The 23,137-nt window shown below is 41.1% G+C and overlaps 1 non-coding gene across 1 annotated transcript; it reads left to right on the top strand.

The window, feature by feature from the left end:
* Positions 1–16,601: 16,601 nt before the first annotated feature.
* Positions 16,602–16,688, top strand: TRNAS-GGA (transfer RNA serine (anticodon GGA)). The gene has a single exon. It is a non-coding gene; the product is annotated as a tRNA-Ser (tRNA).
* The last annotated feature ends 6,449 nt before the right edge of the window (positions 16,689–23,137 follow it).

Consider the following 23,137-nt stretch of genomic DNA (forward strand, 5'->3'; position numbering starts at 1 on the left):
GTAAACTACTCACACATCATCAGAGAGGCTATGGTGTTGATGTAGAAGCCCTCCGTGATTGATTCCCCCTCAGGCGGAGCTCCGGAAAAGGCCCCAAGATGGGATCTCTTGGGTACAAAAGGTTGCGGCGGTGGAAATAGGGTTTCGTGGTGCTCCTGGATGTTTTCGGGGTATATGGATATATATAGGAGGAAGAAGTAGGTCGGTGGAACTACGAGGGGCACACGAGGGTGGGGGGCACGCCCAGGGGGGCAGGCGCGCCTCCCTGCCTTGTGGCCTCCTCGTTGATTTCTTGACGTCCACTCCAAGTCCCCTAAATCACGTTTGTTCCAAAAATAACTCTCCCGAAGGTTTCATTCTGTTTGATATTCCTTTTCTGCGAAACACTGAAATAGGCAAAAAAAATCGCAATTTGCACTGGGCCTTGGGTTAGTAGGTTAGTCCCAAAAATAATATAAAAGTGTATAAATAAGCTCATTAAACATCGAAAATAGATAATACAATAGCATGGAACAATAAAAAATTATAGATACATTGGAGACGTATCAAGCATCCCCAAGCTTAATTCCTGCTCGTCCTCGAGTAGGTAAATGATAAAAATAGAATTTTTGATGTGGAATGCTACCTAGCATAATTCCCAATGTAATTTTCTATATTGTGGCATGAATGTTTAGATCCGAAAGATTCAAGACAAACGTTTAATATTTACATAAAAATAATAATACTTCAAGCATACTAACTAAGCAATCATGTCTTCTCAAAATAACATGGCAAAAGAAAGTTCATCCCTACAAAATCATATAGTTTGGTCATGCTCAATTTTCGTCACACAAGAATGCTCTCATCATGCACAAACCCGATGGCAAGTCAAGCAATTGTTTCATACTTTAGTAATCTCAAACTTTTTTCAACTTTCACGCAATACATGAGCGTGAGCCATGGATATAGAACTATGGGTGGAATAGAATATGATGATGGAGGTTGTGTGGAGAAGACAAAAAAGGAGAAAGTCTCACATCGACGCGGCTAATCAACGGGCTAGGGAGATGCCCATCAATTGATGTCAATGCAAGGAGTAGGGATTGCCATGCAATAGATGCACCAGAGCTATAAATGTATGAAAGCTCAACAAAAGAAACTAAGTGGGTGTGCATCCAACTTGCTTGCTCACGAAGACCTAGGGCATTTGAGGAAGCCCATTTTTGGAATATACAAGCCAAGTTCTATAATGAAAAATTCCCACTAGTATATGAAAGTGACAAAACAAGAGACTCTCTATCATAAAGATCATGGTGCTACTTTGAAGCACAAGTGTGGAAAAAGAGGATAGTAGCATTGTCCCTTTTTATTTCTTTTTTCCTTTTTTGGGCCTTCTTTTTTTATTTGGCCTTTCTCTTTTTTTATTTGGGACAACGCTCTATTAATGATGATCATCACACTTCTATTTATTTACAACTCGATACTAGAACAAAATATGACTCTGTATGAATGCCTTCGGCGGTGTATCGAGAAGGGCAATGAATCAAGAGTGACATGTATGATAAATTATGCATGGTGGCTTTGCCACAAATACGATGTGAACTACATGATCATGCAAAGCAATATGACAATGATGAAGTGTGTCATAAATGAAACAGTGGAAAGTTGCATGGCAATATATCTTGGAATGGCTATGGAAATGCCATAATAGGTAGGTATGGTGTCTGTTTTGAGGAAGATATAAGGAGGCTTATGTGTGACAGAGCGTATCATATCACGGGGTTTGGATGCACCGGCGAAGTTTGCACCAACTCTCAAGGTGAGAAAGGGCAATGCATGGTACCGAAGAGGCTAGCAATGATGGAAGGTGAGAGTGCATATAATCCATGGACTCAACATTAGTCATAAAGACCTCACATACTTATTGCAAAAATCTACAAGTCATCAAAAACCAAGCATTACGCGCATGCTCCTAGGGGGTAGATTGGTAGGAAAAGACCATCGCTCGTCCCCGACCGCCACTCATAAGGAAGACAATCAAAGAACACCTCATGTTTCAAATTTGTTACACAACGGTTACCATACGTTCATGCTATGGGACTTGCAAACTTCAACACAAGTATTTCTCAAATTCACAACTACTCAACTAGCAAAACTCTAATATCACCATATTTATATCTCAAAACAATTATCAAGTATCAAACTTCTCCTAGTACTCAATGCACTTTTATGATAGTTTTTATTATACCCATCTTGGATGCCTATCATATTAGGACTAATTTCATAACCAAAGCAAATTACCATGTTGTTCTAAAGGATTCTCAAAATAATATAAGTGAAGCATGAGTGATTGATACGTCTCCAACGTATCTATAATTTTTGATTGTTCCATGCTATTATATTATCAACCTTGGATGTTTTATATGCATCTATATGATATTTTATATGATTTTTGGGACTAACCTATTAACCTAGAGCACAGTGCCAGTTTCTGTTTTTTCCTTGTTTTAGGGTTTCGAAGAAAAGGAATATCAAACGGAGTCCAAACGGAATGAAACCTTCGGAAAAGTTATTTCTGGAAAGGAAGCAATACATGAGACTTGGAGTGCACGTCAGGGGATCAACGAGGAAGCCACGAGGTAGGGGGGCACGCCCACCCCCCTGGGCGCGCCCTCCACCCTCGTGGCTCCCCTCATGTATTTCTTCCTCCTATATATATATATCCATATACCCTAAAACTATCGGGGAACACAATAGATCGGGAGTTCTGCCGCCAGAAGCCTCTGTAGCCACCGAAAACCAATCTAGACCCGTTCCGGCACCCTGCCGGAGGGGGAATCTTTCTCCGGTGGCCATCTTCATCATCCCGGTGCTCTCCATGACGAGGAGGGACTAGTTCTCCCTCAGGGCTGAGGGCATGTACCAGTAGCTGTGTGTTTGATCTCTCTCTCTCTCATGTTCTTGAGGTGGTACGATCTTGATGTATCGCGAGCTTTGCTATTATAGTTGGATCTTATGTTTCTCCTCCCCCTCTACTCTCTTGTAATGGATTGAGTTTCCCCTTTGAAGTTATCTTATCGGATTGAGTCTTTAAAGATTTTAGAACACTTGATGTATGTCTTGTCGTGCGTATCTGTGGGGACAATGGGATATCACGTGATTCACTTGATGTATGTTTTGGTGATCAACTTGCGGGTTCCGCCCATGAACCTATGCATAGGGGTTGGCACACGTTTTCGTCTTGATTCTCTGGTAGAATCTTTGGGGCACTCTTTGAAGTACTTTGTGTTGGTTTGAATAGATGAATCTGAGATTGTGTGATGCATATCGTATAATCATACCCACGGATACTTGAGGTGACATTGGAGTATCTAGGTGACATTAGGGTTTTGGTTGATTTGTGTCTTAAGGTTTTATTCTAGTACGAACTCTAGGGCTGTTTGTGACACTTATAGGAATAGCCCAATGGATTGATTGGAAAGAATAACTTTGAGGTGGTTTCGTACCCTACCATAATCTCTTCGTTTGTTCTCCGCTATTAGTGAATTTGGAGTGACTCTTTGTTGCATGTTGAGGGATAGTTATATGATCCAATTATGTTATTATTGTTGAGAGAACTTGCACTAGTGAAAGTATAAACCCTAGGACTTGTTTCCTAGCATTGCAATACCGTTTATGCTCACTTTTATCATTAGTTACCTTGCTGTTTTTATAATTTCAGATTAAAAAAACCTTTATCTACTATCCATATTGCACTTGTATCACCATCTCTTCGCCGAACTAGTGCACCTATACAATTTACCATTGTATTGGGTGTGTTGGGGACACAAGAGACTCTTTGTTATTTGGTTGTAGGGTTGCTTGAGAGAGACCATCTTCATCCTACGCCTCCTACGGATTGATAAACCTTAGGTCAGCCACTTGAGGGAAATTTGCTACTGTCCTACAAACCTCTGCACTTGGAGGCCCAACAACGTCTACAAGAAGAAGGTTGTGTAGTAGACATCAAGCTCTTTTCTGGCGCCATTGTCCGGGAGGTTAGCGCTTGAAGGTATATCTTTAGATCTTGCAATCGAATCTTTTTGTTTCTTGTTTTAGCACTAGTTTAGTTTAAAAAAGAAAACTACAAAAAATATGGAATTGAGTCTACCTCATACGCTTCATCTTTTTAATATCTCTCGTGAGTATGATGGAAAGGAAAATTGTGCCAAAGTGTTAGAAGAAGAATGCATTAAAATGTTTGGCACTAAATCTTTGAATGATGAGCATGATTGCAATGTTGTTAGTATGAAATCCTTGAATATCCATGGTACTAATGATGATTGCACTAGTTATGATGAAAATGTCTCCTATAAACATGTCAATTTTTGTGGAGTGCATTGGGTTTGTAAGTACACACCAAATAGGGAAGATAGATATTGCAAGAGGCATAAGTACTTAGAAACTAAATTGTTGCAAGAAAGGCTAGATGATTGTGCTGAAAATTTTAATTTTCTTGGCCGTACTTGTGGACTTTGCAATGAACAGGGTCATTTAGCTATCCGATGCAAATTGTTTCATGATCTAATCATGTCCAAAAATTGTGATGACTTGATTTCTCTTGCACATTATAATGAACTCAGTTTGCTTATGGGTTACGAAGAAATGAAACGTATAACTAAGCATATTCTAGAATTTGCCCGTTATAAACTTCTTGGTTTTGATCTAGAGGAAATTTATATGTATTGTGCGGTGAATTGCATTGAAAATCCTTATATTGCCAATTACATAAAGAAAAGAAAACAAATAGAGGATGAAGAGAATACTAACGAAAGGGAAGAGACTTCCCAATACCCTTCTATTATTTCTTATGATGAATCAGGTAACGAGGAGGAGCCTCCTATTCAACCAATCTCATTAATAAGGAGCTCCAAAAAGAGGATTGAACCCACACATGATGTGGTGAAGAAGAAGAAAAGAAAAAGGAAGAGAGGTAAAAATATATATCTCCCAAATAATGCTGCTCATATTACTATTGTGCCTCATGAAAAATATAATTGTGGAAGATAATGATACTTCTTATGGTCTTGAAAATCTTTTTGGCACTTGCTTGGAAGAATATGATAATTGCTATATTATTGGTGCTATCCATACTATTAATGATGAGAGTGATTATGCTTATGATATGAAAAGGCCCAAGCTTGGGGATGCTATGTTTGATGAAGATGATGTTTTTGAGAATATATTTGCTGAAATTATTGTTTGTCCCAAGCTTGGGGATGCTACGTTTAATGAAGATGATATTTTTAGTCTCCCAAGTTTTGATATGCAAATTTATAATGATGATAGCATGCCTCCTACTTATGATGATTATTGTGATGATACTTATGCTATAAAAAGTAGTGATTATATTTATAAAACTTGTCATGATTATGGTTACCCCTTTTCTGAACATTACTCTTTTAATGTGGAAACAATTTATAGTATTCGAGTTTCTTATGATACTCCCACTATTTCGAATGAGAAGAATTTTGCTTATGTGGAGAGTAATAAAAATTCTATGCTTGTAGATCATGAAAAGAATGTTTTATGTGATGGTTATATTGTTGAATTCATTCATGATGCTACTGAAAATTATTATGAGGGAGGAACATATGCTTGTAGGAATTGCAATAATATCAAGTTTCCTCTCTATGTGCTTAAAGTTTTGAAGTTATGCTTGTTTTGCCTTCCTATGCTAGTTGATTATTGTTCCCATAAGTTTTTTGCTCACAAAATCCCTATGCATAGGAAGAGGGTTAGACTTAAATGTGCTAGTCATATTCTTCATGATGCTCTCTTTATGTTTCAATTCTAATCTTTTATGTGAGCATCATTGAAATCATCATGCCTAGCTAGGGGCGTTAAACGATAGCGCTTGTTGGGAGGCAACCCAACTTTATTTTTGTTCCTGTTTAGTAATAAATAATTTATCTAGCCTCTGTTATGATTGAGTTTTTATGTTTTAATTAGTGTTTGTGCCAAGTAGAACCGTGTTTGTTCTGATGGTAAACCACTTGTCTTTATTTAGTGTTTCCCCGGCTATTCAGCCATTACTTGCATCTCAGGTTCTTTGTACCCTTTTTTAGTGCCATGCAGACTGAGGTTTCTGGCATGACCGAATCTTTTGAGAATATCACTTATTACGTTAATTTCTTCATCTTGATGTACTCAATCCATTCAAATTCCATAATTCCAATGCTATAATCCCTATATTAAGATGAAGTAAGAAAGCATCAGTCCTCTTATTTTCTGTCTTCTATGAAAGAATGTAGCTCGCTCTTTCAACCCGGGGCCCCCTCTGGGGAACTGTTTGAGTTTTAGCATCGACCCCATTTCCTTTTGATCATATTACGCTTGACTCACTGCAAAACATTTCGCTTTCTGCGCCACGCTCGTACGTGGTTTACACTCCTAGCCTTTCATCTGACTTTGCCATCGGGCAGTTGTTTGTTTTCAACTGGATTGGATTCTGAACCAAGAAAGATAGGCAACTTTCACTTGAAAGAAAGGAGCTTCAGAACTCTTGTATTCCACCGAATAAGAATAAGAATAAGAGCAAGAAGGGGCTATCTTTGTGAAGGGACCGGCACCAGAAAGTAGATCATATGGCCTTTCTTTCGCCAAAATCAAGTAAAGCCCTGGCCCAAGAAATGCAGCAAAGCAAGTCGTCTTGTTTGGAGCTAAATTCCCGGATGTATAGGCTTGATCGAGTGCCTTACCTGAAATCGACGATATAAAGTGGGCTCTTTAGCTTGCTCTGACAGAGGTCTCCTTCTCCCTTAGCAGCGAGACCAGTCCCTACCTCTTTTCAATCAATCTTTCATACCGTATGCCTTTTCTACGCCTAAAACAAGTTCATGTCTCTCCTCTCTGAAGTCAGACCTTATTGAAAAGTAGTACGCTTTCTTTCGTGGTGTTCAGGATCCCATGCTTTGTAGTTCACGCATGTCTTTCTCTAACGAAGCTAATGCCGAATTAAAGACCTTAAACGGAAAGACACAGGAGGTGGCGAAAAACGAAAAAAGAGAAAGAGCTTACAAACTTCTCTGAACCCGGTAGCCAGCGGAGCCCTTATTCATGGGTTAGGGACTAGCATTGAACAAAGTTGGTGACAGCCGAAGAAAAAGTGAAAGGTCAAGTAAATAATCTAAACATGCGGGTAAGCAGCAAAAAAAGAATAAAAGTAACGCGCCCTACCTGTTAGTAAAGTAAGGCCTTCCAGAGCCTATCTAACACAGACATACACGCAAATGAGGACACAGAAATAAATGGACGTCGATCCGGTACTGAAATTGCATAGCAAAAAATGCAATATGTTCATACTTGATGAAATGCACATCATCCAATTCATGATTTAAGAACAAGAGAACGAGATATTGACTTTTTTTTACATTTGTAACTACATCCTCACATTTCTTTTTTGATCTCATGACTTTTTATGCGATCGGAAAACGAATGAGATCAGAAAGATAGGCGGACGACTTGACCATAAGGTCGGATGTTTCCGTGAGCAGTAAGCAGCGGATCTCCCCTTTTTGGGGGAAAGCTGGTGGCCCTTTTGGCGTGTTAATTCTTTCGACGGGGCGGCCTTCTTCGTTCGGTAGATCCGGTCGAGGTGGTTTTCGTTTACCAGCGCGTAGGTGGTCTAAGTTCCTATGACCGAGTCTTTCTGGCCCCTGTGAACATATTTTCTTAATGTATTAAAGAGGGCCTCTCTAACCGGTGAAAAGTGGTAGGTGTCCACTAACGGCTATTCCTGGCTCGACTCCGATAACGCAATTCCGGGAGGAGTCGGTAGTTGGGCACTGGATCCCTTCGGACCTGGAGAACGTGTGACACTAGGTCGGGGTTTGGTGAACCAACTGGTCGCTCCTTTAGTTGAAGTATCGGGCCCCTTTTTTGTTGCCTAGGTTACACCTTCGGAATACCCCAGATGGGGATTTCGCTCTATTCCCCCCAATCTTCACTTTACGCCACGCCAACTCTCCATCGTGGAATTAGACCAAGGGTCGAAGACCCATACCATAGGACCCCGTCTCCCGTATCTTATCTTTCGCGCGTAAGAGATCGAGACACAACCTTAGGGCTATGGGGAAAGTGGATCGATTGCCCTAGAATTACAACTACGTAGAGGGTCTCTACAAGTCTATACATAAGTTCCAAAAAATTGATCGGTAGTAGTCCGGTCGCACCCGAACAATAATATTCCAGAGGGAAATGCACCTAAGATCAAATATTTTGAGCCGGCTTCCGTGGAAAATTCAGACTTTCTTTTTGATGCTGCGATCACATAAAAACATAAACTTTGAAGCTCAATAGCTAAATACATGGCAATTAAATCATGAGTCGGGATCATTAAGAGCATACTGCGAGTAGGAAGTGGAATTAATACAATGAATTTAGAAGCATCAAACCTCTCTTTTTCGAAAAAATTGAAACACATCGAAATGGTACCAGCCGTACTTAATAATAGAAGGATTTGGTAGAAATATGTAAAATTGTCCCTCCTAAAAAAATTATTCCAAAATAAATGGGCAATAGTTAGGAGAGGTGCGCCAGCGGCGAGCAGAAGCAAGGTTATTAGATACCGAAGGAAAGCCCGGCCAGAACCACACGTGCAAGTTTCCCTGCATGTGGCTCATCCGTGATAACTTCTTCGGATTTGCGTGAACTAGCGGACCGATCACTAAGTGGTTAGTACCTCCAGCATGAGCGAACCTTTTCAGAACTAGTTAGGAATGGGTGCCACTATCCCAGCCCGGATCCAGCCAGGTTCTATTGATCATGTCCCCTTCCCAACAGTTGTATCTTGTCTTGGGGCGTCTTTCTTTGGCTTTACTATCAAGCCAGACGCGGCGCCCTTTCGCATTATCATCTACCGCCCTTTCTTTCCTCCCGTCCCTTCACGCATGAAGATCGTCATATGTATGTTCGACTTCGGTTGCCGGTGCAATAGAATTGGCGGGAGTATATTATGGCAGGATCAGTCACCTGGGCAAACCAAAACCCTCCTCCAAGAAGAATTGTGCTATGCCCCCTGATATCCCTATAGAGCGAAAGAGCTGCCTGGTGATCCCTAGGTTGCAGCACGTCCGGTCGTTAACTCCTCGCTAGCTGCCGCCGTTTCTTGGACCGACCGACGCCTCACCTACATGCACAGGTACCTACTAGTGTAGTGTCGGTCGCACATTCATAATAGCGTTTGGACTCATGTGCCTTCCTGAACCAGGGGAGTTCCCTTGCTCCTGCTGCGTACGATTAGCCGGCCTTGCGGCGGCAAAAGGATTAGGACATCCCCCCATGCTAAGGTTCCCTGCGGTCCGGCCGCATTAGGTTAGGGAGCTGGGCGATAATAGCTCCTCCGCATCCCAAGCGCGCTGCCCTCCTAGGCGCGCAACACTAAGTAATCCAAGCCAACCCATATTACTAACTAACGGTGGATAATCATCTTTCTTAGAGGTACTAAATACAACTCCATGAATGAGCAAAATGAAGGTTGCGTTAATGATAAAGATCTCTGGGGAAACCGCTAAAAAAAGATTGAACATGTGGTTCCGAGTTTCGATAACTTCTTCTACTTTCATTTCCTCCGTCTTCCAAATCGCAGAGTTAATTCAAAAGCCTAGGTGTTATTACTGAGCTGCTGCTCTTTTTTCTCTAATTCCCTTCTCAGATCCTCCGACTACTCCTCCTTATCCTACTCACTCGAAGTTTCGTTGGTCATTTATTGTTTTTTAGCCTCTTTGACAAAGTTAGTAAGAAGAAAAACCTCGATCTTCAATACACTTCACACCCACACAATCTCTATTTGAAACTAACACTCCATTTCCAGATAGCGAGCGATCGCTCAGCAATGATACCGCGCCGGACGAAGTACCTATCCCCGGGGACCACGCTTTTTTACTTGTTTCCTTTTTTTCTTTCTATACGAAATTCAGACGATTTCGTTTGTGTTCATGTTGTCGATTTCAGATGTGAATGAGGCCGGTCGTCTCCCCTTCCTACAGGTTCCCCAGTGACACATCAACCACGCCCCTTCCTTTTCTCCGATCATAAATAACCTGATCTCTTTCTTTCTAATTCATCCCCTTCTTTCTAATTCAGAAAAGAAAGGGGGGGCGGTAAGGCAGGCTCGCAACTTACAAAGGGCACTCGCTGCTCGCAGGCCTGCTCTTTCTATTATGATTCCTATGTCTATGAAAGCTCCTTTGACTCCAGCCCCATAAGCTATTCTTTCACCTGCACCAGCTCTTGGTCTTTGTCTAGGACAAAGATATCGCAATAGTGGAATAAGGAAGTGCAAGTTGGCGATCGAAGCAAAGGAAAGATCAAGCTGAAGAGGATACCTGGGGCCATCTAAGACGGCTGTAGTAAATAGCTTACACGACTGATCAGGCTCATCAACCTATGGAACCTCACGCTATGTTGCTATGATTCTTTTATCACGAAAGCATGTCGGGCGAAGGAATAAAACGCGTACAACACTAGCAAGAAGAGAGTTGCCAAAGAATTCGATGCCTCACAGGATCCTGCAAAAGTGGAGTCCAAAAAAGCACGAGTCGGGTCGGCGGTTTCAGATTTAGATAGTTCAGTTCAATCATCATCTGACACCTTTCGGTGCCATTCCTTTTGAAACTGGCGTTTCTTTTGTCAAAGAATTCGATGCCCCTGCGAAAAACCGAGTCAAGAAAGAGGTAAGGGCCGGGTCAGAGGCGGAACAGACATTCAAAGCAACCGAACCATAGATCCAGCTTTGCAGGACAAGCATAAAGAAAGTAAGCATTTGGCCAGACATTCAAATAAACCCTATATCTAGAAATCCATCATCCCTGTCTGAACGGTCTAAGCATCATATCTTTTTCTTTTCACTTCCGCTGCATCGTCCGGACATCAGAAATAGCTGCATTAGCAGCATCTCGCTACAACTCCCTTGGCAACCCTAGCACCAACAGGAACAACTCAGTTCAAGCTAGCAACAACTAACAATTTCTACTTCCTCGAACAGGAGCTTGCTTTTAGTTCACGTTAGCTACATTCGTTTTAATAAAAAGATGGGAAAGGCTAGGTTAGCAGAAGACTATGCTTGTGCCACAAACTTATTGCTTCAGAGAAGCATTTCTTCAATGAATCTTACTCAGTACAGTATTCATAAGGGACCTGTATCTAAATATTCTATTCTAACATTCCTATTTTGGTTGGAAGTTTCTCAAATGAAAGAGCACAACCCTTTCCATCACTTCTCTACATACTGGCATTCGGAGCTAGGAGCAGAGAAGAGAAGTCAATCGGAAGAATCGTAAAAGCCTGGAGCTCAAACATTGCGTTCTACACTTTACTTTTGTTTTGTATCTCTGAAACAGGAGTGAAAAGAAATCAGCTCATCCACCGCTAACTAAATAGGGAGAAACTAGCTCTTCTTTGGTTTCCCTGGGTCCAAGTTGGGGCAAAACCTGCTCTTTTCCCGCAAAAAGTCTATCGTACTAGGTGGCGCGACACGCGACATTGGTAGTAAAGTAGTGATTTTGGGCCCAATTCATACTTCTTTTTTGATTGGAATTCTTATCCTAGCTCGGCCTACTCACGAGATGTTAGCCTTCAGCCTGATTACATAAAGCATGGCACTTCTGATCGATTTGAATATTCCATTCCCTATTTCCTTGAACGCTTTCACCATTAACCCATGGGTGCCAAGACCATCCCCCCGGCTCTTTCTTCTTCTACTTCATATAATAGAACACAAGGATCGAACCTACTTTGCTTTAAGTCTGTTTACTTTTTAACGCCGTCTACGGAGAGACAAGATGAGAGAGGAGAGAGGAAGCTGAACGATAAGAGCTGACGAAGTCCAATCAAGCTGAGGCCTGGAAAGAGTTAAGAAAAAACACCTTCTACCTGCATTCATGGGTGCTCAATGATAGATTCCACATCAAGATAGGCAAAGCGGGATACAGCTCGTTTATTACCTCAAAGAAAACAAGAAACAGGTCTTTTCTAATCACGGAACACGAGAATAGCATGCACGGGAGAAGGATTTAGGGAAAGGTACACGCTGCTTTTTCGGAGTCTATAGGGGAAAGGTACACGATGATTTTTCAGAGTCTATAGGGGAAGATTCCACCAGCCCCAATTGCTTTGGGTGAGAGATCGAACCTCCACTCGTTTCTGGTTTCTGCTTTCTCCCTAGGGAAAGAAGATATGATACTTTTTGAAGAATGCAATCCCCGCATTCCGGCCCTGCTCTGCAAATCAACATCTGAAGATCTACGGGTCACCATAGTCTTCTGATCCACTAATAAGATTCCGCGCTCGAGATGATGTGATCTGAACGAAAAGATAGATACATCCGAGCTGCCCAAGGATATGGTCTGGGTACCGATCTGCTAGGATAAGGGGGAGATCCTAGTACTCAAAAGGCTGGGTAAATTTCGAAATTAAGAGGAGGAAATCCACCAATAAGAGAGTAATAGAAAATACTGTTATCATGAAGAAATTCTTTCAATCCATTAAGAAGATACTTAATTCGTTATACAATAGAGACGGGGAAAAAGATGATGATAAAAAACTCCACAATAATAAGAAATCCAAGAAAAAAGATATAACGGATGAGGAAGGAGCTAAAGAACTTATCAACAATGATGCATCTAGTGGCAGTAATGATGCATCTACTTCTACTTCCCCTAACCCTAATGATGGTTCTAGTTCCACTAATGATGGAACAAATCCAAATGTGAAAACTAGTGCACCTAAGAACAACGATCATGGTATAATCCACCATTTTATATGGGGTGGTGGTAGTTCAAACGGTGGAGATAGTTCCAACAGTGGTTGGACTTCCTACTTGAATTCACCTATTGATAGATTTGTGAAAAATCGAAAAACATTTACAATTTAGATCAAAGAGGTCTAAATGGTTTTATTGCCAAAATAATAGGGTTTATAGGTCCAACAACAATTGTGCTTCCATTCTTTTATAACAGTTGGATGCCGAGGATAGGTTTGCTTTCCATGTTTGTTAGAGAGCCACACAACTTTCAAATAGGAGTTAGCGTATGACCATATACCACCTTTCACAATTATGGAACTCTAGTTATGGAATATGTATATATAAAATATTTGTTCCACGCTCAGGTATGCTGGCGACAATATAAATGTATATATTTGATAAGTTTAAAGAAATAAATGATTCGCTAGGTTTGTTTTTTATCGATAATATTTACTTAAGGGATACTTTTGACGTTATTCAGCGATTCTCACATAGCGGTCTTGGTTTGAAATCCCTTTTGAAACGTGAAATCATAAACAAGTTGGTTGAAGTAGTAATACCATTTTATGATGAGAATTCTAAGTCATATGTGTATGGTTATTTTGCTTTTCTAGTATACGCAGGGTTATTTTGTACTGTCTGGTATAAGTATATACCTTGGGATCCATATATAAAACCTGCTGATTTAGCTCCACCATCACTGGATGTATTTAACACCTATCATGCCGATGTCGTGGGTTATAAGAAGGTCACATACCTGATTACTAAGGACATTATCCAAACAAACTATGGTAGACACGTTTAAACAACCATCATTTAACGAAGTAGTAAATTCGAATGACTACAACCTTGATCAATCTGATCACAAAGTGCGTTTTTCATGCTTATGCACTGGTATCATGGTTTCTATGTTGTTAGTAACAAAAACACTTCTTCCACATTAAACAGTACTACATAGATACAAGTTTAGCACAATGAATTTCTGAGTTATTTCACACAAGGAATTTACAAGCTAATGAAAATCAATAGATTTATAGGATATCTATCTAAATACGGCTCCTATCATTTAAGGTTAGTAAATACATACTAGGAAATGCTCTTCAGGGATACCAGAACTGGAAGATCCTGTCAAGGGGAAACATGACCTTAATAAGCGCCATCCCGAGACTTGGACTCGAGGGATGGTAAGATCAATAGGAGAAGGAGATATGATACAATTACTATGATCAGGATACCTTATATGAGCCATACTTATCTAGGGAATCAATCGCGTGAGGGTGTTGTTGATAGAGGGAGCTCTGGCCAGGAGAGGCTAGAGCGAGTGATAGCAACGGAAAGGTAAGATCAAGAAGGAAACAAGGCTTAAGAGGACCCTAATGCACTAATACTTTAGGCATTCCAACTTCCAATACATACTTATCATGGAATGAAATCCAAGAGGAGCAAGCATATCACTGAGAATAGCTAGCTGAAATCAAGGATGCTATCACAATATTCAATGGAATCGTTACATCGGAATAAGATAGACCCGCTTCGATGCTGTATTCAGTATGTCAGCTAGGAGCCAGAACTCACTATGCCATAGTCATACAATCAACATGTGTATTAACAGCAATATCTAGACAGGCAGGATGGATTAATTATATTGATGGCCAAGATAAGGTGCTCAAAGGGGAAGCACTCTTCATCAAGTAATGACCCCTGGGGGCGGGTACTGCAAAAAGAAAGCAACACATAAGCTCTTGTTCCTGATACGGTTCGAAAGTAGTGCAAAGAAAAGCGGTACTTCGGTCGGAAAGAAAGATGCAGGAGGGTTAGTGCTAAATCTTCTTGTTCGGATGGTTGAGAGAAGGAGGTGTGTCCTGTGGCGGATACACCGATTGATCGAGACGCCTCAAGGCCACCGAAGGGAGAAATAGTGATAGAAACGCTTACAAGGAATGCTGGGATAAGTTGGGAAGAAGGCAAAGATACTGGCGACTAGATCCTTGTGGCAGATTGGAAGATACCGATATCTCTATTTCAATTTGTTGATTGATGGTTTAAGGAAATGGCAGTGGTCCAAATCTTGCACATTTACTGTTACTTCTATGTATAAGTTCCTTGCTCAGGTGTGGCCCAGCTTTCATATCTTATTGGGATAGCTACATTGCCTTGGCCGGGTATTGCGAAGGAAGGAAACACCTTGTCCGAGTCAGGCGATGCTAAAGGATGGATTAAAAAACTCATGGATGCTATCTCTGTTATTGCTGCTTAATGCCCTATTTATACCGATCTAGCTTATAGCTGGGATTTCTAGAAAGATAAGCTGATGCAGCCTCTGGGATGGAGTGCCTAAACTAACCTTCCTGAACATAAGTAGCAGAGGTAGAAGATATGTAAATCGTACCATCAAGGGGAAATGCACTATTGTTATGCTTGGGCCAGGTTAGTTGATCAAGGGAATATTCCTATCGGAAGAACAATCAGAAAATAAGGAGATAGTCAGTTGGCACTTTTCACACAAGAACCGCTTTTCGTATTAAGCACGGGAGTCGTAAGGAAAGACCTCTGCGTAGCTATCAGAATGAATTAATGAACGAAATAAACGAATTACAGTGAAACCAAGGCGAATTTTTGAGCCAGCAGTGGGAAAAAGATGCCAAGTATTGAGATGCAACATTATGAATGGTGCGATACGAAGTCTTACTATTTACTCCAAATTAACTCAAACGGTTGACTGAACTTCACAGAGGACTAAAGACGGGAACTTAAACTAATGGTTTTGCCTTTCCACTTCCCAATTGACTCTCATAAAAGGCTAGGCTACCTCTTCACATCGCACCTGATCCCGAATCATGTGCTCTGTTCAGGGGATCAATAGTGGCTATTAAGCTTTTCCCTTTCTATATATTCTTGAGAATAAGTAAATACCATCCTTTTTCCTATCAGCATCTCTCTATCTGACAGTAAATATTGCTTTCAACCGATCAGGCACTAGGTTATTAAAGTATGGATATGCCATATAATAAGGGAAAAGGCCTCAAGTTTTTTTTAGCGCAAAAGAAAAGCCGATTCCAAATTTTCTATTTCCCGGCAAGTCTATGAGAGTCCTATTACGGATCCTCTGATCTTTAGCTTGAATGGTCGTGTTTTTATATAATTAGGTCTTTCTTCTGAGCTCTTCTATTATGGTACAGAAAAATCAAACCTATCACTCTCAAAGAATGGGTAAAAAGAATTCAAGCTAGGGGAGCCTACACTCTCTAACTACCTATACTACGCCCCCATTGATTGGAAACCCTCGGGGAAAATGATCCCATAAACAAAGGAATTATACAGTATGAAATAGCAAAAATACAGACTAATTCGATTCTAAAAAATCGATAATAGATATTTTATTCTGCTTAAATTGTCCCGACAAGGAGAGATATTCAATATTTGAATCAGATTGGATTTCGTAGTATACCAATGTGAGCCAAACTATTACTATTTCATCTAACTTGAATAACCAAGGACTGAATTTGACTATGGATTCTGATAACTCGAGAAGTTTTTATTTGGTTATGATCCAAAAAGAAAAAAGAAAGGTTTAACAAGCCATGAGAAAATAGAGTAAAGTAACCATACGTTCTGTTTGCATAACGTGTATACGCCACGCCATACAATCGAAATAGAAACATGGGACGATTCCAGAATTTTGAATAGATCCGTGGGGATGAGAGAAGTTGTTGTTGAGAAATATGAAATTGGAAAGGAAGTCAAACTCCCTATGGAACCTGTGATTGGTTGTACCTGTACTTTAGTGATACGAAAACTTGCTATTCACTCAGTTTCTGGTCAATAATAAGATCATGTAGGAGAGATGGCCGAGTGGTTCAAGGCGTAGCATTGGAACTGCTATGTAGGCTTTTGTTTACCGAGGGTTCGAATCCCTCTCTTTCCGTTTCTGTTAATTCACCAACGTTATCGACCACAATGAAATTTCTAGTAAGAGGAAAATCCGTCGACTTTCTAAATCGTGTAGGTTCAAGTCAAGTCCCTCTATCCCCAATAAAAATCCCATTTTACTTCCTAACTATTGTACCAACCTCTATTTTTCATTAATGGTTCAAACAAGATTCACTATCTTTCTTATTCTACTCTTTCACAAACGGATCCGAACTGACTTCTTTGGATCTTATCCCATTCATACAAATGAACATATTATAGTATAGGCAAGTAATCCCTATTATTAAGTAAGTCATTCACAATCCATATCATTATCCTGATATTTACTAAGTCCAATTTGAGAATACTTTTTTTCTTTTTTAGTCCCTTTAATTGACATAGATACAAGTACTCTACTAGGATGATGCACAATAAATAGTCAGGATAGCTCAGTTGGTAGAGCAGAGGATTGAAAATCCTCGTGCCACCAGTTCAAATCTGGTTCCTGGCACAGAACGAACAATGAATGCCTTTTCGGGAAAGAAAAGGGCCACATATTTTTTATAGGGAAAAGCTTTTTTAAGGGGAAGAATCATCAACAAAAAATCCAGGAAAGAACAACGAAGGAAAAATGTGAAAAAACAAGTGTTTTCCCGGAACAGAATAGCGGAAATTCCTTAAGCTGGAGTACTTTGAGTTAGAAGGCCTACTTTATTCGTCCTTTTAAAGCCTACTTATTCGTCTAGCTATTTCCAATTCTAATAAATAACCCGATCATATCATATCTTGGAAAACCCTAAGACTACCCAAGGCTGTACCCTACAGTGTTACCTATAGTCTATACTTGTGTATACATTGCCTTCTGGGGTGGCAAGCTAGAACCAAGTAGTCTAGGTATCAATTCCAATTTAAGTCAATGATCCTCATTTTGTCCAACATTAAGAAGATTATTGGTAAGGTGACCAACCATCATGCAGGATTCTGGGTCGGAGTAGCACCTCTTGCCTGATATATACAGGTCGTTACTGGCGATTCGTTTGTGCCCTATGGTGTTCAATTGCCCGTTTGTCCCCCCCCCTCGGGACGGGTCAACCTACTTTGCCCGCTCAGGCACTCCAAAATGCTCTGACTAGACCGCCGACACCCATGATTTGTCCATCATTCAAAATGGCATTTCGTAAGGGCTCATAAGGTAGGAGGAATCACAGATCCTCCGTGCACTTTCGTCTAGAGTTAGTTTGATTTGTCACTACTGTCTGAGTGGTGGCTAAACCCTGAAACTTTTCCTTGAAATGAAATAAAGATCTAACTTTATTCCAGTAGTGGTTTCCGCAAATGTAGATAATCTTGTTGATTAACACCCACTTTCCATACCCTGCAATTCAGAGGCCATCACCTCTGGTCTTTTAGTAACATATCAGTAAACAAGGCTCTCCTTGTGTAGCTTTTTGTTCTCGAGGAAGAAAATCTCATTGATTACTTATAATGCCGGATGAAGCAAGTTACAGCATTGGTTCTTTCGTGATTCACGTATATTGGAAATCTCTTTCTTTAGGAAATAGGATGGCATTCAATTCTCACTTAGGGATTCTCTTCTTCCTGAACATTCATGAAAAGGACTCTGGCTTTAATGCTAAAGTTTAGTACTGGGCTGAGCGTACTTACCTGCTTAGACAAGAGGGATACTTATAGATCTCTATGAGCGTAAGGCAAAGTGGGCAAGACTACTTCCACAACTACATTTTCGCTTAAGCAGGACCTGTGAGACCTCGAAGCAACCGTCTACTACTAGTTATAGATGCTATTTCTAATTGAATAGAATGGATGCTTCACAGCGGTTCTGCGACAGGCAGGGCAGCCGGGTGAACATAGGCAGTTGTTCCTATAGAACACAAGTCTTTCTCTAAAGCACGACCTTCTGATTGGACTACGTCTGGTCTCTATCCTATTTCTTCCAAAAATGGGCCCTCGATCAAAATGATCTGGTGTCTATGTCCATGCCTGAGGTTGGTAAACCCTATATCTATTGCGGGGTGGTTTGAGGAAGGGACAGCTTGTAACCCACGACTTACTACTACGAAGATTCTGGCGGAGAGCTTTTCACATATAGATAGGTCGGGATGAGGAAGCTCCATAGTCAACTAATAGATAGAAAATCCACCTTGTGAACCGTGTTTGTCTTAAAGTACTGTCTGAGAAGGAATATACCTGTTCCAATCCCTCTAGTGGCTATACTGATTGACATAGGTAGCTTTCGTAGTCAAAGCTCACAGGGCCAAATGCTCTATTAGAGTGGGCATGAACACACACAATCAAGGTTCGAAGAACTTCTACTTCACGCCTTGAGGATTCTATGACGCTCACTCAATGGTGTTGTGGCGATTGCAAGCAATCAATAAACGAGGAAGCCAAATTATGGATCCAGGAAGGCTGCATCAGAAGGAAGGGTAGGTGTTGCTATGCCGTTGGCTGGGACTGAGACAGAGAGAGGGGATCATAGCCCCTATGATCCCGGTAAAGAGTTCCAACTAAGCTCTTCTCAGGTTCTTTCTTTCTCTCAATTCTTATGTTTATATATTGAAGTGTAGTTTTCTTACTATAATATAGTAATATTAATGTAATATGCCCATTGGTGTTCCAAAAGTACCTTACCGGATTCCCGGAGATGAAGAAGTGACTTGGGTTGACTTATACAATGTTATGTATCAAGAAAGGACACTTTTTTAGTTCACTGCCCTATACATAGAAAGAAGTGCTTTTCCACCGGTATCAACATTCTATCTGGAATCAGTAGCAATAATTGTTGTATTGTGAGCCAGCCCCACCCACGGGTGAAATTGTACAGCTCCCTATCTCGTTGAAAGCCCCTTTGCTTACGGAAGAGAAGAGTTGGATGCCGTGGTGGGAAAGCTCCCGTTTCAACTTTGCTTCTTGTAAGCTTCGGTATAAATAGCTCACTTGCGGGATCTAATCTCGTTCTATGGGAACAGCTTTCATTTCTATCTTTTGGCTTAAAGTGGTGAACAAATCCTTTCTCTTCACTTTTTGTGCTCCGCATGGCTCCGGTCAAGATGTGACTCATCTTGTATATACATAATTAGGAGACCTCTCACAAACTTGTTAAAGAAAGGAGTACCATTTGTGTGGACAAGCCAAAGCAATCCTTTGATGTTCTCAAGCAAGCTTTAATTGAGGCCCCTGTGTTGGTTCTCCCTGATTTTAGTAAAAGATTTGTGCTAGAGACAGATGCCTGTGGGCATTGGAGCTGTGATAAGGGGTAGAAGTATTCGTGTGGGGTGGGTTTCGAAGGGAAGGTTGCACAATAGATCGGAGATCCTTTGAGGAAGACTGAAATGACTATACTTATAGAATGGTCCATATCGAACAAATACGATACTGGTTTACACAGAGAATATCGCCTAGCTCTAAAACGGCAGCACCTGAGTGCAACTTCGAGTAAGAAAGAACGACCTTATGCTACCTTTTTACCGGGGCATTGTTTTAACAACTTTAGCTGATTGATCTACTAATGGAGGGATTCAAGCTTATTTTTGTTAACCGAGATGCAAACGACTAACAAACTGGATTCGAAGCCACCTGTCGTAATAGTACCTATGGGTTCTTTCTGTGGAGCCTTCAAATGCAATAGCTAGCTGCCCAACGGCCAATGCCACAGGCAAATCTCCATTTTCCAACTTATACAACTCTTTGGGGTCCAAAGATACTCGCCATTGCAACTTAATAAATAGGACCGGTGGGATCGCCTTCAACAGATATATCGGTTTCACTGCTTTCGTACCCTTTGTTTTGGTCATGTGGATGACCCGCAGACCATAGATAAGATGGATACCCACGTACTGCCTTCAATGAAGAGAGTTTTACCAAGGACCCTTAGACAGATAGGGGGGACAGACAAGAGGTATGCAACCCGCTGAATATTGTCACCGAATCGCTCACTGACAAATACTTGGGGCTCCCCTCCCTGGTAGGAGTGGACAGGAGCGACTGCTTCCAACACTTAATTGAGAGAGTTTGCACTCGGATTAATGGCTGCAAAGAGGAAGGGCTAATTGGCTCCGCCATGGAGACCGAAATACGAGCTTCTTTCATCACATCATTTTGCAACGGAGAAAAAAGAAGAACATAATAAAGTTTCTGAATGACTCAAACGGCAACAGGATCGAAGGTAATGACCAGTTAGCATCTCTGATACATTGTTACTTTGAGGGACTGTTCACCTCAGAAGTCCTAGCTCCTGACCCTGGGCTACTGGGGAAAGTAAACAAGCGAGTAACTGAAGAAATGAACGCAAGCCTCTTGGCTCCGTTCACAGCAGATGAAGTAAAGGCAGCACTCTGAATTCAATCGAGAGTTAGGTACAGTAATCTTCAGATATGACAATACCTCCCCCAAAGCACTGTTAAGTGTTGGAATTAGGGCACCAACCACGAATAGGAGCTGTACAGAACTCCGGAAAGAGACCTTTGATGAAGTCGGCATCCTCCCAAGTGGCATTTGCTTGATCCAAACTAGCCCACTTCCTTGGTTTCTGAAAAACCATGCAACGCAAGTAATTTTCGACACACTGATTCACACGTTCTGTCTGGCCATCTGATTGTGGGTGATAGGCAGAGCTAAACCTCAATTTCACTTGCAGTGCTTTGAAGAAGGCCTGCCACATGTTACTTGTGAATATCCAGTTTCTATCAGAGACTATTGACTTTGGCAATCCATTCCACTTAAAAACATTATCCATGAAAGCATGAGAGACTGATTGTACCGTATAAGGGTGAGCAAGGGGAATGAAATGAGAATATTTAGTGAACCTGTCCACCACCAACAATATGACTTCTTTGCCCAATGATTTGGGAAGACCCTCAAAGAAATCCAGGGAGATGTCAGTCCAAGCAGAAGTAGGTAATGGCAGTGACCAGACAATTCTTCAATGTTGTGAAGGCCTCAATTTGAGCATCTGACTACTGGAATGAATCTTTTTTTAGACAGTCATGAAGTGTCCTAGAATTGATCCCATAATTCTTGACAAATCTTCTTTTTCTGCAGCCATACCAAGAAAACTCCTCAACTGAGTGATAGTCTTAGGTGCTGGCCATTCTTTGATGGCAACTATTTTGTGGGGGTCTGTAGATAGACCCTATCCTTAGATAACATGCCCTAAATACTCCACTTGAGGGACAGGAAAACTGCATTTGCTAATCTTAGCATATAGTTTTTATGACCTTAGAATGTCCAGGACTAACTTTAGATGCTTGAGATGAGCTTGTTTGGTCTTGCTATATATCAGAATATCATCAAAGAATACCAAAAGGTATTTCCGGAGCAAAAACATGATTCATTAAAGATTGGAAGGTAGCAGGTGCATTAGTGAGTCCAAATGGCATCACTAAGTATTCATAATGACAAAAATATGTCCTAAAATTTATGAATGTCTTCTCTTCTCATTCTTATCTGATGATAACCTGATCTCAAATCAAGTTTGGAAAACAGTTGTGCACCATGTAGCTCATCTAATAGATCCTCAATGACAGGAATATTGAATTGATTTTCTGCACTTAACCCGAAAGCAAGTTTGAAAACAAGACCTGCTCTGTGAAGTGATGGAAGTAGTGAAGGTTTAGGCTTCGGATCTGTGAAGTTCAGGTTTTGGAGTAGAGGTCAGAGGCTAGTGCGGGTAGCCCTGTCGGAAACTAGAAAGAAGAGGATGATGCACCTGCCCGGCGGTGGGTGGGTTCAGCTCAATCAACTGGGATAGGAGTTTTTTCTCTATCTTGCTCCATGGTGTTCAAGCAGTGCGTCCAGAAAGCTGTGATTCATGGGAGGGAGCAGCTTCAATAGCTTTGGCTGTGAAAACTCCTGGTCTTGGAGCATCAGTGTCATCAGTTCACCCAAGATTAGCAGGACAAATAACTACTAGGTTTGTGCCAGAAAAGCGTCTTGCGTGATGGGGAAAGAGTGGAAAAAGAAAGATTCATCAGCTATGGAATCTGATAGGTATCAGTATTGAACAGAGGGGGCTGTTCACAAAGCATCCCATGGATGGTAATGGTGCTTCCCCAGCTGCTGTTCCTACTCCTTTGGCTGGTGCCAAATCAGGTGACTTTGAAGTTGAAGCTTGCCCATAGAACGATGTAACCATGCTGGTAGTACTATGATTGCCTTAGAGCGCAGATGTCTCTGTCCCTAGGAACGTGCTTAGGTGCGAGGTGAAACACAAGCAGGAGATCGAGAAAAGAAATCATACGGATTGCAACCTACAGATGAAGAATCTGCTTCATTGTTCCCACCATCTATATCAGATGTTTAATAAGAATAGGAATCGAATAAGCTGCTGATTGACTGAGGAAGCATTTGAAAAGAAAGGAAGGGTGATGCTTGTTAAACAAAGCTGCGTGTGGGGCCGCCACGTATAGCTGTAGTTTCTGCTGTAGCATCGGTTATTTCCGTTAT

This window comes from Triticum urartu, chromosome 1A (genome assembly GCF_056163025.1).
Source record: "Triticum urartu cultivar PI428250 chromosome 1A, HENAU_Tu73, whole genome shotgun sequence".
Taxonomy (NCBI): Eukaryota; Viridiplantae; Streptophyta; class Magnoliopsida; order Poales; family Poaceae; genus Triticum; species Triticum urartu.